General features: G+C 47.4%; 1 protein-coding gene across 4 annotated transcripts in view; it reads left to right on the forward strand.

The window, feature by feature from the left end:
- Nucleotides 1–17,938, forward strand: part of APBA2 (amyloid beta (A4) precursor protein-binding, family A, member 2) — a 163,985-nt gene that overhangs the window by 86,579 nt on the left and 59,468 nt on the right. Inside the window, exon 4 of one of the 4 annotated variants that reach the window (XM_012732734.1) lies at nucleotides 10,648–10,818. The exons of the other annotated variants lie outside the window; for them this stretch is intronic. The gene's annotated coding sequence lies outside the window, so the exon portion shown is untranslated. The remainder of the gene's footprint in view (nucleotides 1–10,647; nucleotides 10,819–17,938) is intronic. 4 annotated transcript variants of the gene reach the window in all.

Consider the following 17,938-nt stretch of genomic DNA (forward strand, 5'->3'; position numbering starts at 1 on the left):
ACTCTGCAGGCCCGAGCGGTCAGGTGGCCCGTGCTGCCTGCGGACTCGAGGCCTCCCGTCTCAGCGGGTGTTGCCGGCCTGGTCACTGCTGCTTCTAGGCAGGGGAGACCCCTGGGGCCCCGGGAGCCCAGCTCTGCTTTGAGGGGAAGTTGCTTTGTCACCTGGTCCCTTTGTTTTCTCATCCAGTGTATACAAACATCCAATCGTGTTGGACTCTGAAACTAGTGTGAGGTTATATGTGATTATAGCTCAGTTTGAAACATGGCTTAGGTGCCAATTCTCTATCGGGAAAGAGAGAAATCAGCCCTGTATCTACGAAACACTCAGTGAACGTTGATGAAAGCTCAGGGCTAGGGCCCTCCCTGGTGGCGCAGCGGGCTAAAGCACAGGAGTGTGAGAGCTCAGGGCCTCACCACAGGCACACGACCCTGAAACCGGCCTTCAGGCCCTGGTGTGAGCCTCGCCACCAGCCTGGGTTCGTTTCCAGTCGCTCCTGCTGCTCTTCGGCTCGTCACTGTAGCCACATCTCTGTCCTCTTTCCAGTCTCGGGGTCAAAGCTGGTCTCCGAGACCAAGAGAGAGTATAGTTAGGGTGCTCAGTTTATCTCCGTCCTGATTTTGTCCATTTGTTACTGAGTGACGTTGTTCACGTATCCCACTGTGACTTTATAGACTTTTCTTTTCATGGTTCCATGAATCCTCCTTTTACAAACTAAATATACATACATTTAGGATTTAAATTTAGAACTTACTCCTAGCAGCTTGCCTTTCTTTATCACGAGTTTTTTAAATCTCTTCCTCTAGAAATGCCCCTCTTCCAAAAGTCTACCTTGTCTAATCATCAGTAGAACTTGTTTGCTCTATTTTTAGGTTTACAGATCCCTGTAAAGATGGCAGAGTGCCTAGAGCCTGTTCCTCCTTGTTCTTACCCACATCATGTGTTTGTACTTACATTTGCAACACGTGATGAACCAGTATCACCGCATTGTTATTAGCTACAGTCTATATACATCATTCATCTTGTCTTAGTTTTTTTTTTTTTTTAAAGATTTATTTATTTATTTATTCATATGGAACTGGGGTACAGGCCAGAGATGCGGAGGGTGAGAGGATTCACCAGAGACAGAGTGGGGAGCAGAACAGGCAGATGGACGAAGTACACTGCTGAGGGGAGCAGCGGGCGGGCCAGGAGAGGTCTGCCACGCCATGTGGTCACCTCCGGGGCAGGCAGGAATCGAACTCATGCGGAAGTGGCTTTAGCTTCTTAGTGCTGTGCTTTATCCCGCTGCGCCACCAGGGAGAGCCATCTTGTCTTAGTTTTTACCTGATGTCCCTTTCCTAGGATTCCATGTAAAGTTCCACCTTCAATTTAATACTCATATTAGGCTCCTTTAAACTATGCCATTTCTTCGACTTCGCTTGCTTTAAAGAACCTTGACAGTGTTGAGGAATACCATTCAGGTATTTGATAGAATAGCCTTCAGTCTGAGCTCATCTGGCATTTTTTCCTTCAGAGCTAGGGGTTTTCTAGACTTTCCATTGGAAGACTGTTACGTCAGGCGCTCATAGCCTGTCGCTGCTGACATGACCCTCTGCTACCAGGGGTGAGGCTCCCTCTCCAAGAGGGGGCAGTGTCTGCACAAATCACTTGCTGTCCTACTGCCTGGGCAGTTTGTCTGTTCTCCCCCACTCATTCATTTATATCCATATGGACTCATGGATATTAACTTTATACTTTGAGTAATAACAGTGCTGTTACTTGCTCTGTTTAAATTGTTCCGTTTAAATTGTTCCAGCCCTCACCTTCTTTTAATATATACAACTACCAATCTCACTTCTCTGTCCCTTCTCCGCAGGAACTTGGGCCCTCAAGTTCTCACTGCTTTTGTAACTCCCTAAAATGCAATTTTTTGTTTTTCTAGCCCCATGAGATTGCTTAGTTCTGTTGCCTCTTAACCTCTTAACTACCCTCTTTAAAGTTTGTGTTTTTTTTTTTTTTTTTTTTTTTTTAGTCTCTTGGCTCTTACCAGTTACGAGTCCACAAATCTCTTGAAGAGAAAAGCAATGCAGAATTCTGAGTTTATTTTTGCTGTTAGTTGTCAACCCCCTTGAGTCCAAGTTGCCTAGGGAGCTCTCTGCACTTCCACAGGGGTGGGGGTGGGGTGGCTTTTTTTTTGTAATTTCATCAAGGGCTTCTAGTTGTTACTGGTGGGAGACTTAGTCTGACACAGAGCCAGAAGTAGAATTCATCCTGTGTAGCGTTTTCTTGTTTGCCGCGCTACGTCCTGGCTGGCGGGGACTCCGACATTTGAAGAGTGGGGGCTTAGCACCCTGCATCAGATAACCCAAATATTGCAGACATTGCCTGTCATAGGAGAAAACGACTCATTCTTTGCTTTCCCTCTGTCTCCACTCTTTGTCACGGGGGCTATAAAATAAAGGCTTGACTTTCACCTTCCCTCTTTTTTTTTTAAACTTTATTTTTTATTTTATTATTTTTTTTAAAGATTTTTTTATTTATGCACACAGAACTGGGGTACAGGCTAGAGGTGCAGGGGCGGCGAGAGGCTTCACCAGAGACAGAGTGGGGAGCAGAACAGGCAGATCTACGAAGCTCACTGCTGAGGGGAGCAGCGGGCGGGTCAGGAGAGGTCTGCCACGCCATGTGGTCACCTCCGGGGCAGGCGGGGATCGAACTCATGCGGAAGTGGCTTTAGCGTCTCAGTGCTGTGCTTTAACCCGCTGCGCCAGCGGCTGCGCCACCAGGGAGGGCCTCACCTTCTCTTTTAAGGGAAGGGAAAAATATATCGAGTGGCCTCCCTGCTGCCCCAGCAAGTTGAAGTGGAGCACTGCAAGCTGGCTGCAGCTGCTTCAGTGCAAGTTCAATTCCCCTGCCTTGGAGGTGACCACATGGCGCCGCAGACCTCTCCTGACCCGCCTGCTGCTCCCCCCAGCAGTGTACTTAGAATAAAGGAACGGGTGGGGGCAACTATGGTTGATGGACTTTTCAGCCTTGGGGATCTTGGGACAGTCCAATCATTGGTGCAAGTTTTTGTTTAGGCCTTAAAGTAAGCAAGTCTTCTTCTTGGTTATGAGGGGCTTGCGTAAGAACAGTGAAATTATGATTCACATATCTAGCAGAGAAAATGTACTTTGGGGGAAGATTTATTTATTTATGCATACAGAGTTGGGGTACAGGCCAGAGGTGCAGGGGCATTGAGAGGATTCACCAGAGACAGAGTGGGGAGCAGAACAGGAAGATCTACTAAAGTACACTGCTGAGGGGAGCAGCAGGCGGGTCAGGAGAGGTCTGCCGCGCCATGTGGTCACCTCCAGGGCGAGGATCAAACTCATGCTGAAGTGGCCTTAGCTTCTCATCGCTGTGCTTTAACCTACCGCACCACCAGGGAGGGCCTGAGAAAATGTACTTTTAATTAGATTTGGCGGTATCATCCACACATGCTCTTGCTAAACTTTGTCTCTGCCACCCCTGTATTGGGCACTTATATCATTTGCAGTTCTGAGGTGCTGCTGTCTTTATTCTCACCCAGGGTTGAACAGAATGAAATCACAGCAAAAGTCTCCAAGATTGATAGTTATTCACAAATTAATGGCTTTTTAGTATGATCATTCAACTAACCATCCCTTCACCATCCATCCGTCTCACTTTGCCACATCCAACTCACATACTTCAGTTTGATCCACAGGAATGTTGGGAAGGCATGTAGCTTGTTAATGTTCAGGTGCTTACTCTCAACTGGGCTTTCTCAGCTACCTTTAAACATAGCCTATGGAAAAATAAATGGGATGGTCGCATAGACTTATTCTCACTGAACACACTGGGAGCTCTTACAATTGCTACTTTTCTCAAAGGTTAGCATAAACCAGTCCTTGTACAGTGCATTCAGAACGTCATTTCCAATATGGCAGTCACTAGCTGTATGTGGCTCTATAAATTTAATGTAAATTCATTACCATCAAGCAAATTGAAGGTCCGTTTCCTCATTGCAGGCCTCAAAGCCAGCCACATAGGGCAGCCAGAGGAACATGTCTGCATGCCCGGAAGTCCTGCTGAGCAGCGCTGCTCTGAGCTCTTGATTCTAGAATCAGATGTGCGCTCGCTGAGCTCAGAGCCCTGTCACCACTGACTCTTGAGGACAGGCATTTACTTGCTGTCCCCTGTCTCCCTCTTCACACCTCTCGTCCACATGTCCTCCAGAATCACCTCCAGGCTGACTCCAACCTGCGCCCACTCAGTCTACCATGAAGCCCACTCAGTGACGGCGCTACCTTGGCAGGCTCCCAAGGAATTGGCATTCAGAATGCCGCTCGGCTTTGTTAGCATTCATGCTTGATGCCGAGCTCTGTTTGCTGATGCTTATGTGACTGTTCCTGTTGTGGAGGGAGAAGGTGATCTTTATTTCTTGGCCCAGGTTGTCCACTTGAGAGCGAGGAGAGGCATGCTCTTGGGGAACTGGCTGTCAGATTGTCTTATTCCTCAAGTGGGTGTCATTGAGGGCAATTACAGTGAGTGGGGACCCCATAAAATGCGTGCTAGGGTTTTCTCATTATTACCTTTTTTTTTTTTAAGATTTATTTATTTTTGCATACAGAACTGGGGTATAGGCCAGAGGCTCAGGGGCGGCGAGAGGCTTCACCAGAGACAGAGTGAGGAGCAGAACAGGCAGATCTACGAAGTAGACTGCTGAGGGGAGCAGTGGGTGGGTCAGGAGAGGTCTGCCACGCCATGTGGTCTCCTCCGGGGCAGGCGGGAATTGAACTCATGCGGAAGTGGCTTTAGCTTCTTAGTGCTATGCTTTAACCCACTGCGCCAGGGTTAAACCAGGGAGGGCCTATTACCTTTTTTTTTTTTTTTTTAAAAAAAGCTATTCTTAGTTTTTTGGGAAGTATTTATTATTATTTTTTATTTTTTAAGATATATTTATTATTTATTAGCATATTTGTGGAAGAGTTTATCATCATTCAGGAAGATGCAAAACCTTTCTTAGTTGAGTAGGTGTATTTAAAAAAAAAACAAAAACAAAAACTCTAGGCCCTTAGAATATTACCCAGATGGCAATTTCGAAGTTCTACCCATTGCTGCAAACACTTGTTTGCTGAGTGATACGGCTCTGTGTATCCAAGTAATAGATCATGGGTCATGTGTATGGGGTCTGGGGGACAAGAATGGAAGCCCGGGATCCTGGGTTCAGGCACATCATTGAAGTTTTGAGTCTCAGTTTCATCCTCAGCCCTCCTGCTTCACAGAATTATTGTGATGCATAAGAAGTAATTATATGCCAGGAACTGTGTTAGATATTTTGCATTTCTGTCTCACTCATCAGAGTAACAAGGTCAGCTTGTGTTCTCCCCTCCTGTCGATGAGGCAAGAAGAGTTTTAATGAGCACGCTTGTCGGAGTAAGCACTCAGTAAACATTCGCATCTGTTGTTATTTCTGTGGGGTGCTTCTTTGGTTCTTGGGTCCACCCTTCTCTGTGGGAGCCTGGATGAGTCAGGGGAGATCTCTCAACCTTAAGCATCTACTGTGTGATGGGAAGAGGGAGGACAGCACTGACCTCTCCCTTTAGGCACTGTGTTGGATGAGGGGTTGCGTGACAGTGTACCCTGCCAGTGTGTGGTTGGGTTCAAAGAGAAAAAGCCAGCAGACACTGGAGATTGTTGCGTTGCTTTTAGCACAACTGCTTGCTCACGCCAGAGCTCAGGTAACTGGCCTGGGGGCGAGGGAATGGCTCCTTCACGTGTCCACGGGGTCGTGCTGCGAGTGTGTTGCGCTGGGCGTCTCAGGGTGTCCCTCTCGCCTTCCTTCCTTCCTTCCCTGTCTCCTTGCTCTTCTGTTCCCGTCTCTCTTCTCCTGCAGCTCATATGCCACCCCGTCTCCCTTCCTCCTTCACCTGTCAACTTTAACAGATTTCTTCCGTCGTGATATGCTTATTAAATAGACCTGGTAATGTTTCATGTTCCTTTCAAGAAAGCCAATCTAATGACGGTGGAAGCTCAGACTGAGCCGACCATACTGATGGCATAGGAAGACAATGGTACATCCTCAAGCGGAGCTTTTGATGAGGAGGGTGGGGTCCTGGGTCAAACCATTTCCGTGGGTTTGCACAGAGGATGTTTGCACAGGGCACGTTGGCCTGTCTGTGCGTGAGAAACTTGAGGGGTGGCTGCTGAGTGTTGGCAGAGTGACCTCCACTCCATGCGTGGACATCAAGTCTGCTCTTGAACCTGCCACTGGCTACATGCTCTGTAGGCTGCTCTTTGTGTGAGCGGACAGAGCCGGGCTTTCCCTAGCCACCTGTCCTTCTCCCCCTTTCTCTCCCAGTTCCCTTGGAGGGAAGGGTGGCATATCTGGCAATGAGATTCTCCATGGAAAAAGGTGGCCTGCTGCATCTCTGGCTCAGGACAATTTATTTTGAAGCAAGGACTTTATAGATAGGAAGCAATTACGTGTGTTTTCTTGGTGATCTAAGAAAGATCTTGGAAGGTCTAAGCAACACAGATGCACATTCTTGAATAAAACTTGGTGCCTCCGAGAAAGCTCGGCCACCAGCTCCCTCCCTCCTCCTGTCCCTGGGGTGTGCCCCTGCGACCTGCCACTTTGTGTGTGCCCATGTTCCTGTGGTGTGTACAGATACAAGTATGTGACCAGCTTTGATGCTTGTGCACAGGGAAGGTACCCAAGGGGCTGTGCATTGTCCTGCTTCTTGAGTTTTTATCTGTGCAAGATTTCGGAGAGCCTCCTGGGTGCTTGGTCGGGGCCCCCGAGAACCAGCTTGTTGCCCTGCTTCAGGTCACTGCCAGTGGCGGTGTGTTCTGGATACGGTTGAGCAACGATGAGGCTGTTTCCTGATGTTTGTTGTCACAAACAGCGACACTTGGGCCTGCAGCAGAGAGTGAGAAGTGGGGCACTGGGCGTCATCTGTGCTGTAGATCCACAGGGTGCCCTTCCAGCATGGCACAGTGGCTTTGTTGCTATGGTGTGGTCATTTTCTGGTGTTAGAATTTGGCCCTGGGGCCAGGAGGAAGATGCGCTATCATTTTGTCATTTCCCTGATTATGCACGAGATCAAGGGTGTTTGTACAGTTGACCCTAGAACATGGTGGGGGTTGAGGACACTGATCCCACCTCTCCCCCACCCCCTATCCCCAGGCAGTCAAAAATCCAAATATAACTTTCGACTCCTCTAAAACAACTATTACTATAACCTGCTGTTGACTGGAAGCCAGACCAATGACATAAACAGTCTCCGAACATGTATTTTGTATTTTCTGTGTACCAGACACGGTGTTATTATAATAACATGCCCTATAAACTGCATTCTTACCATGAATACAGCTATATAGCCTGTATATTATATGCATACATGTTTTTGAGGGAACCCGAAGGAAGAGAAGTTACGTTCACACTGCTGTAGGGTGCACAGGATGACTCTTCGGTCAGTGTCTGAACCAGCATTGTTCTGTGTCATACCGAACCCTGTGAGTATCACGGGTTGTCAACACCAGACACCGAAATGAAAAGATAATGTGGAAAAGAGGGTGAACAGTTATTGGGTTGCCATTGAGGGCTCTTTGGAGTAAATTATAAATAACCCTCAGGTTTGATAAATAGGTTCACAGAGCCTGGGGGGGCTATCAGTTGTAGGTGGCCAGATTTTGGCAGCAGAGGGCCAACCAACTATTACAGGAGGGAGGGGGTCCTGTGAGCAAAGGTCACTGCCCAGGGCAGCGTAGTGAGTGTGCTTGAAATCCTGTTTTCTCTCATGTGCACCGCAGGTGGTAGAAATGGCATGTTTGGGGGTCGGGCTCCAGGTGTATGCTGTGATGATTGCATTTCAGATCTGGAACCTGCTCACCTGGTTTCCTGGGAATTACTCTGGCGTTTCATGATTGATTCCAAAGTGGAGGCTGCTAGAAGGAATGTTGCCTCCACGTCTCAAGCCCTGTGCTCCTCGCTCGGTCCTATACCAGCAGCCACAGCCTCAGCCTCAGCCTCGCCCCGGCACCTGTGAGCTCCACTGTCAGCTCCACCTCCGACTCCCTGAATCCAAAGGTCTGGGTGGGACCAACACTATGAATTTTATAACAAGTCCTCCTTGTGACATGAGGGCCTAAAGTTAAGGATGGCTATTTGAGGAGCTGTAGGGACACAAAGCAGGCATGATGGTATTAGGGGACAGAAGGAGCCAGGGCCTGGGGACCGAAGATGGACAGCTGAGTCCAGGGTGGCTCTGGAGGTCAAAGCCCAGAGGCTGCAGGTGACCCCAACTGTGTGCCTGTGGTGAAGTGCCCACACTCCTTGTCAAAGCCATCACCCTTCTCTCCAGAGTCAGAAGGGAGACCCCTGTCTCCAGACATGCCTGTCACCTGCCAATGATATGTGACGGCCTGGTCTCAACCTCACAATTTCTGCAGCTGGCCAGGTATTATTTAATTATATTTTGTCTTAAAAACCACAGTCAGGGCCCTCCCTGGTGGTGCACCGGGTTAAAGCACAGCACAGAGAAGCTAAAGCCACTTCCGCATGAGTTCGATCCCCGCCCTGGAGGTGACCCACATGGCAAGGCAGACCTCTCCTGACCCGGCCGCTGCTCCCCTCAGCAGTGTGCTTCGTCAGGCCTGTTCTGCTCCTGACTCTGCCTCTGGTGAAGCCTTTCACCACCCTGCACCTCTGGCCTGTACCCCAGTTCTGTGTGCATAGATTAAAAAAAAAAACATAGGGCAACTTCAAAGTACCCATAGTCCCTCCCTTCACCAGTCTCTTCTTGGGGGAGAATATGTCACTTAAGAGACAAAGGCAGTCCCAGTGTGCACAGAGGGTCAGAATCGTCCTCAGATGTCAGCCAGGATGGAGAGAATAGAGCTGAGCTGAGTGGGCGGGGAGAAGCTCAGAGAAATCTTGTAGCTGCCTGCCAGTGGACCCCAGCCCTGGCCAGGGCCCACTCCTCCAGGGCTGGGGAACCTCTGGGGGTGAGAAATGGGGGCTGCAGAGACCACAGGCCCCCAGGTGACTCCCACATCTCTTTTGGAACACCCCTGCTAACCCCCCGGAGTTTTCTGATTCACAGAGGACACGTTTGTAAAAAGTTACACATAAATAAAGTTAAATCATTTTAAATAAGCCAGGAGAAGCTGGCTATTTTAAGAAATCCTGTGGGAGATCTTTTATTCAGAAGGGAATTTTTTGACAGAGTGAGTAGTCCCCCACAGTTTACCCCATTCGGGAGTTCCATGCCGGCATTTTGAGTTTCACTCACAACCTTCCAGCAGCGGTCACTAAGTCCCTCCCGGAGGACATTGGCAAATGAACCCAGCCCTGTCTCCTTGGCTCATGGGTCACCCTCTGCAGAAAGATAAAGAATGTTCCAGGGACAAGGCAGAAAGCCCAGGGCCGGTTGCCAGAAAGATGATATGAGAGAATAATTGTGTGAGATTACAGCTCGACCAGCTCAGAGCTGGGGCCTTGTGGGGTCTTGTCAGGACTAGGAGGGGGGTCCCCATAGAGAAGAGGGTCTGGAGGAGTCCTTGTGAGTGGGAGCCCCAGGCAAGCAGGGGGAGACAGCTCTCTGCCCTGTTTATTTCTGCTCGAGTTAGGTGAGTCGGGGGAGAAATCAGTGCTGAGACCCTCCTTGGGGACTCAGCCTGGTCCACACTTTCGCCATCATCCTTGGCAAGGCCCTGCAACTCTGAGCTCTGGTCAGAGCTCATGGCTGTGATGGCCAGCCCCGGGCTTGGATAATCTCTGTCCTCCCACTTTCTGAAGTCTTGAGCCTGTCTTTGCTTTGCTGTTGGTGAACGAGGCTCCCCATGGTACTCCTTCCAGGAGCTCCCCACCCCTGGGAAGCTCCTTTTAGCGACGCCAGTCTTGGAGGGGTGCATGAGAGCTGACTGGTCACCAGCTACAGGGAGGGTGAGGGGGTAAGAGTTGGGGCTAGTTTTGGGAAACGGCTTCTTATCTTCCCATGATTTAGGTTGGTTTCATATCTAGTTTACACAACCAAACCCACTTTGAAAGTTTGACAGTGAGGCCTTTTGAAATGAGAGGAAGGATAGGAAAGCTCAGAAGAGAAATACAAACTAGGGAAAAGACTGCAGAAATTTTGGGACAGAAAAATAGATCTGAAGTCAAACTTTCACCGAAGGGCTGAAAAGTGAAACAGTGACAACAGAAGAATCAGTAAGTCAAAGGAGCAAAAGAAGTAAAGCCTTGGGGACTTTTAAACAATATCAAAAGTTCACTGTTTCTATTATTACAATCCCTGAATGAAAGGAGAGAGAAATTTCTGTTAAAAAAATTTTGACAACATGATGGCTGAAAACATTTCATTTTAATGAGTGGCATAAATTTATGGATCTAACTAAGGTGTTCAAAACCCCAGGGGTGAACCATCACACCTAATCAAACTGTTAAAAGCAAGAAAAAGGAAATGTCTTGAAAGCAGCTAAAATAAAAATGATGCATCATGCATAGGGTTTCAGTAACTGGATTTCTTAAAACCATAAGGGCCAAAGTGAAATATCTTTCACATTATTACAACAAAACAAAAATGAAACCAACCAAACCGAACCAACAATATCAAAATGCCGTCGACCCGGAACTTTGTATCCTGTGAATTAATCTTTCAGGAATGGCGTGAAATAAAGACATGCTAGAGGAAGGAAAACCCAGAGGACTTCTGTCAGCAGACCTGCTCTGCAAGGATGGGTTGCTAGAGAAAGTTCTTCGGGATGAAGAACCATGCCACCAAAGTGACTTTGGACTTCAGGAATGGAGAGCATCTGATGTAAAACATCTGAGTAAATATACTATCTAGACTTCTTTTAACCTCTCAAATTCTCTAAAATACGCATTTGTATTTCAAGCAAACACCTTGACATCAATTTGGGGCGTGTGTGTTCCATAGACAGACAGACTACCTAGGATGAGCCTAATGTAAATGGTGCTGTTAAAGGAACCTGTATGGTTGCGAAGCTTCTAGATTTAAGTTAAAGTGGTACAATGTTGACTCAAAGTAGACTTGACAAATTAGGTAGATATAGTATGATCCCTAGAGTCGTCATTTAAAAAAAAAATACAAGAAAATATAGCCATAACGACAGCAGACTTGTGAAACACTAAATAAAAACGCCAACAGTGCAGAAGTAGGCAGGAAGTGGGACTCAGAACGCCTGTAAGCATTAAGTCTAAGTGGTTTAGACACACTGTTTACAATTTGTATTAACAGCTTAGGTTAAAAAACAAAACCTAAAATACATGCTTTCTACAAGGAGTCTGCATGAAATTTGGTGACAGATAGCGCCTTTTGCACGATCAGCAGGATGTTGGGGAGCTGTATAAGCAGTGTGAAACCCCAGTGGAGCAAATTGGCTTCTGCCACCCGCACCCCACTCTCACCCAAAGGCCCTTTTCAGATTTGCTGGGCCCTACATCCTTCCTCTGCAGACCTGCCATCAGGCAGGGTCAGAGGCCACGCCATGCCACTTGTCCTTGTGTGTAGAATTTGTCTGTGCAGTATAACAAATCAGAACAATAAAACAGGAGGAAAGTGGTCTCGCTGGCCCTTCACACAAAGACAAGCCTTGCTGATTTTTCCATCTATTTCTTTTTTTTAAAAAAGATTTTATTTATTTCTGCATACAGAACTGGGGTACAGGCCAGAGGTGCACGGGCGGTGAGAGGATTCACCAGAGACAGAGCAGGGAGCAGGACAGGCAGATCGACGAAGTACACTGCTGAGGGGAGCAGTGGATGAGACAGGAGAGGTCAGCTGCGCCATATGGGTCACCTCTGGGGTGGGGACTCGAACTCACTCTGGCGTGGCTGCGGCTACTTGCAGGCCTGCACTCTAACCTGCTGCGCCACTAGGGAGGGCCTCCATCTATATCTTTAGTATATAGTATGCATATTTGGTCATGAATAAATGATAAGTGTGTTTATATGATAAACCCTTTGTAAATATTTTAATTGCAACATAATTATGTTGTGAGTGTGCTACCATGGGCTTGTTAGCATGCTTTTTTTATTTTAGGGCTGGTGTGTGCTGAACATTTTTCTTCATTTTGTTGCAGCGAGAGCAGCAGCCTTCTGTGACTCTGAGCTAGGTTTCAGGGTCTTGCATGACAATGTTGGACATCAGCCTGATTTGGGGAAGATTAATTTATTAACTTACTCTTGCTGCTTATGGTTGTCTGTGATCTTGTAGCAAGGTAACTTATTTGACGACTTTTGTCTGGAATACTTGAACTGATTATGCAGGCCTACTCCAGGGCTTTAAAACCCAAATTGTGTGCAGTCAAAGCAACTAAATTATATTTGAAAGGAACAAAAGAATATTATCTTTACAACATGTGAGTCCAAACTAGGGAACAGATTGGACACAGAAACAATTTGGCTGAATCTGTATCTCATTTGTGTGTGATAACATTTCACCCAGCCTGTATTGCGGCCACTAAATGGCTATTTTTCATCTTGATCTGCTCTGCAGCGAGCTGCGCTCAGAGCTGGCTAATACTATTTTCCCATGCAGGAGAGACACAGGGTTTAGGATAAGGACCCTGGAGCCCTTTATTGTTGACAATGAGCCTTTCTCCTCCCATGTCTCATTAGGATGTTTCAGGTGAGCCCAGAGTCAGAGGCTGCATGTTCGATTGATTTATGTGCTCCTCTGGAATTAATTGAGTCTGGACACAGGGCCTCATTTTCTTGAACACGTAGCAAGTAATAGTGCTTCTCTCTGTACATTAGAATTGCTTTCCAGATGGTCTGTGGTGAAGAATGTATCTTTAATATGATTAATCAGAAACAAAGGACCTCAGTATGTTTGTTCAAAGGCTTCTATGAAAGTGTCCCAACCCCCCACTGTGGGGATGGTTAACTCTCTCTTGACCACTCTCTTCCTGGGCTCATCTGTGGATCTGGACATCAGGGGGAAACAAATGGATTCTGGAGAAGGGCCTGGATAGGGGAAATGGCCTAGAATATATCCCTAGGGAAATGTCAAGACCTTACTTATTATACCAAAGCAGGACATGATGTGTTCAGTAGAACAAATTGTGTTTTTTGGCCAGAAAATCTAACGTCACTATAATAACAGTACTGGGAGTTTATACTACCTGTCTCCTGAGAGAAGATGTTAAGGGGAGACGCATCGCAGGCCAATGAAATGGCGCCATTTGCTGCAACCCCACTTACATGCAGACACCTTGGGGTACAAGTCCCAGGGGCCATGAGCCAGACTTCCTGGGTGCTCCTGAGAACTAGGGGTGCTCCTGAGAACTAGGGTCTGCGCTGAGCACCAAGTGAAAGCCATGTACCTGGCTGGGCTGTGGGGTGCTGGCTTCTCTGCCTTGATTTGCACACAGGGACTTTGGTGAGTTTGAAAGATGTGTGGAGGAGAGACCTGCAGGAAGCTTGGAAGAGACTCTTAGCAAGATTGACAGTGGCAGCCATTCTTTGATGTGGTATCTCCTTCTTTCCCAGCTATTTGGGATCTGCTGCAAATCCCTCCCCTAAGGGATTCTAAGGTGCCAGATGGTGTCTTAGGTTTGTTGCAAGCTTTTGGGTCCCACAGCCCTGCTTTGGGCTGACCCTGTCTGACTGGGCATTTGCCCATGAAGGAATGGGTAATTTAGGGGCTTTATTGGGAGACTTTTTCATTTTATTTTTTTTAAAGATTTATTTATTGATGCTTACAGAACTGGGGTACAGGCCAGAGGTGTGGTGGGTGAGATGATTCACCAGAGACAGAGTGGGGAGCAGAACAGGCAGATGTACCAACATACACTGCTGAGGGGAGCAGTGGGTGAGACAGGAGAGGTCTTCCAGGCCATGTGGGTCAGCTCCCTGGTAGGGGATCAAACTCGTGCTGCAGTGGCTTCGGAGAGCTTCATAATGCTGTTCTTTACTTTCTTTTTTTTTTTTTTAAAGATCTATTTATTCATACAGAACTGGGGTACAGGCCAGAGATGCGGAGGGTGAGAGGATTCACCAGAGACAGAGCAGGGAGCAGAACTGGCAGATCGACGAAGTACACTGCTGAGGGGAGCAGCGGGCGGGTCAGGAGAGGTCTGCCACGCCATGTGGTCACCTCCGGGGCAGGCGGGGATCGAACTCATGTGGAAGTGGCTTTAGCATCTCAGTGCTGTGCTTTAACCCGCTGCGCCACCAGGGCGGTCTCCATAATGCTGTTCTTAACCCCGTTGCAACACCAGGGAGAGCCCTCGGGAGACTTATTTTTACGAATATCCTCTCTTCCCTCTCTGTGCACACCAACTCTATTAAAAACCTTTCACACTAAGCCTATTTCCTTTGTCTTTATGTAGTGGCTGGCAGAACCCTATTTTAGAGTGCTGTCCCTTAAGTTTGGGGTCCCTGAGTGCCCCTTGGTCATATCCCAACAAAGAAGACCAGACTGTACTCACAGTCAGGTCTCAACCATGTAGAAGAGTTACGGAGAAAAGAGAATGGAAAGAAACACAGCACAACATGGCCACCTTGGGGGGTGCCGTAGCAGTTCTTTTTTCTCTATATTCCTTGTTAGGGACATACAAGCTGATCGTACTCCTGATCCCCAGGAAGCATTGTGAGCTTAGACATAGTCGCCTCCTGAGTAGAAAAATCTGCTCATGGCAGTTTAATAAACGATGTGTTAGGCTATGCATGTGTCCAACTTTGTCTCAAGGCAGGGAGTGAAGCTCTTCACACCCTCCCACAGGCAGCTGGCCCCACATAACAGTCAGACCCCCAGGAGCATGCGCTGAAGTAACTGCAGAGCTTTCCACAGACCTTGTAGCACTCTGCAGCACAGACCGGTGGGAGTTAGTGGCTGTGTGTGGGGGCCTCCCTTCAGGCACTCACAGGCCTCCTGAAAAAGCTGCTTGTAAATTGAGGTGCCGATCTGGATCCTGTTGTAATCCTTTACCATCAAGTTGCAAACTCCTCGACACCAAGGCAATGTTTCCACGCCTTGCTGGAGGAGGCACTTTCAAATTGAACTAAATTGGGTATCACAAACTTAGAACTGCAGAGCTGCTTCTTTTATGAACTGCTCCATGCCACTTTCGTTTTACTCACTTTTCCTTCCCACTTCCCCTTTCATGTCACCCTGCCTTGCTAGTCAGGAGATGTGACTGGTGTTTTCGGAGTAGCCTTTGTCTGGGTGGAGAGTCGACATGACCCAGGAGCTAGGTCTTCGAGAAGGGCTGAGAGTTGACCTCTTTCCCAGGAATAAGGGGAGAAGGGGTGGAACCTGTAGGCTTGCTCATTAAGAGAAGAAATGTGTATTTCTTGGCAAGGTCAAATCTATTTTGGAAATAGGAAGCCTAGAATCCCCCAAGCATATACTTAGGGAATTTCAATTGCAATTCTAAGGCCTCTGATAGAACTGCTGAGGATTAGGCCTAGTTTTGGTCTGCTTTCTTGGACTCATGGGCCCATGTTATGTCGTGAAGCTCAATATCCAGTGGGGGTATTGGTTAACCACACCCCTCCACACACAAGGAATTCTTGACCACCTACCAGCTTAACTCTGATACTGTCTTCCTGGGAAGAAGGTCAGATCCTACAGGCAAGGGGCCCAGTCTCCTAAGACCATCCTCGACTTCAGATTCAAGCTGTCATCTGGACTCCTGACCAGCTGGCTACAGAGTAGAGGCTGCCACAACCTCCCCTGCTGCACTCAGATTGCAGGTGCCACTTGCAAGCCCATGTCATGACCTGTGCTTCTGACCAGTGGGCTATAAATCAGAACTACCCGTGATCCCCATCTCAGGTTTGATTATTTGCTCTATGGGCACACCGAACCTAGGAACCCCATTTACTCTCCAGTTCATCACTTTATTGCAAAGGTTACTAAAAGTTGAGAGTCACCAGCCAGATGGAAGAGATGCATAGGATGAGGTATGGGGAAAAGTATGGGCCCTTCATGCCCTCTTCATGTGCACCATTCTCCCCAAATAGCCAGGTGTTCACCAACCTGGGAGCTCCTTGACCCCATCTTCTTGGGTGTTTATTGGAGAATTCATTATGTGGACAACAGAGGTTAAACAATTGGCCATTGGCAACTGATTCAACTTCCATTCTCTCCTCCCCTGAGGTTGAGGGTGAGGTGCGCGACTGAAATTTTCACTGGCTACTCATGTTGGTTTTCTTAGCAACCTGTAATCCCCTATCCTGAAGTATTCTCCAGAAAATTTCCTTGATTAACATTGCAGAAGACCTTTAACACATTTAACACAGGAAATTCCAAATGCTTTGGGGATCTGTGAGCTAAGGAACAAATAAGTATAAAAAGTAGAATTGGTTATCTGAAAAAAAAATATACATACGCATGCATGCACACAAGCACACACATATACATGTGTACATTCCTGAAAGTCACGGTATCATAACCTTCACACCCCCAGGCAGAACTCATATCACTGAAATGAGTCACTGAAATTCTCAGCTCTCCTCAAGCTGTCCCTTTCTGCAGCTGCACCTGGATCACCCACATCCCCTGGCAGACATGCCCCTATATCCATGGTCAGGGTCACTGTCACCTGATGTAGCCACTCCCATGACCAGTGTGAGCAGACATCCTGTTTGCCATCTAAGGTACACACCGAATCAGGCATTCGCTCCTTTCCAATTTCATTAAAAAATTTCTTAAGTACCTGTAAAATATTAAAAAAAAAAAAACAAAAACAGACTTCCATGAGTTGAGACCTGAATGGGCTCCTCTCCTATTTAACTCACTTGACACCCTGCCGGCAGGTGCTTTGATTCAGTTTCCCAAGGGGAAACCCATCCACCCATAAACAGCTGGCCTCAGATCCACCAGTAAATGGAGGTCTGAATTTAAACAAAGACCTTCTGTCTTCGTCGTTAATAAGAGGACTGCTTCTCTTACACCAAAAGCGCCCCAATTGGTTACATATGATCCTGCAGACCCTTTTTCAAAGATGTAGCTGCCTCCTGTGGTTGGCCACCGTGGGTCTCTTTTCCATTTATAACTATGTGAAAGAAGCCACACAGCAGACCCACACTATTCAACAAGCAGCATTCTGTGGAGTGATGAAAACAAACTTTCATGAAGCTGGATCATTCATTGTATGCAGTGATGGTAGGGCCTGAGGCAAAAGGAAAAACTGTCTTAATTTAAAATGTTGGCATTTTGTTCATCATGAATGTTTTTGCATTGGTACTGATTTCTTCAAGTATTGTCTTCAAATATTATGATTCCCTAGTTTCTTAGTGACATGTGAAGTCACCAAGACTTGAGGCCAGTGGCTCCTCCCCGCCCCCCACTGGTCCTGATAAAAGCAAAGACATTTCATCATACTATGGAGTAAGTCAAGGACACTGTTCTCATTTCACCATGGTGTAAATGTCCGGAGCCATGCAGCCAGAAAAGATGACAGGATATTGGGAAAGAACAAAATTATCAGCTAAAAAGTATTAGAATTTAAACATAGATTTTCATAAGATTGCTGTAGATTTTTTTTTAATGTTCCAGCAGTGGCAGATAAGCATATAATGGGAGAGAAAATCCATTCCCCATGATCACACACACACACAAACAGTTAAAAATAAACTTACATGCCATGTCTAGACCTCTGAAGAATGCAGTCCTGTCCAAGGACCTCTAGGACTTGCCTAAGTGGGGAGTGAAAGAGCCACGGATAGCATAAGGCAAGGAGAGAGACAGACGTAAGAGAGCTTCATTGCGCTCCCTGGCAGGCGAGGCCTGCAGGCCCCAGAGGGGACCTGGGAGTGGAGCTCAGCATACTGCCTAGGGGGTCTTTTATATGACCCGCTCTGTCGGGCCTGGCGAGGTAGTGGACGAGTCACGCGGTCCTTTTGGTCAATGGTCCCCTTTGTGGAGGGTCTTTGATCCTTATCAGAGTGGCCACCTGGGGGAGGAAGCAACAACCTGGA

Source organism: Condylura cristata, unplaced genomic scaffold (genome assembly GCF_000260355.1).
Source record: "Condylura cristata isolate star-nosed mole 26May11 unplaced genomic scaffold, ConCri1.0 scaffold00035, whole genome shotgun sequence".
Lineage (NCBI taxonomy): Eukaryota > Metazoa > Chordata > Mammalia > Eulipotyphla > Talpidae > Condylura > Condylura cristata.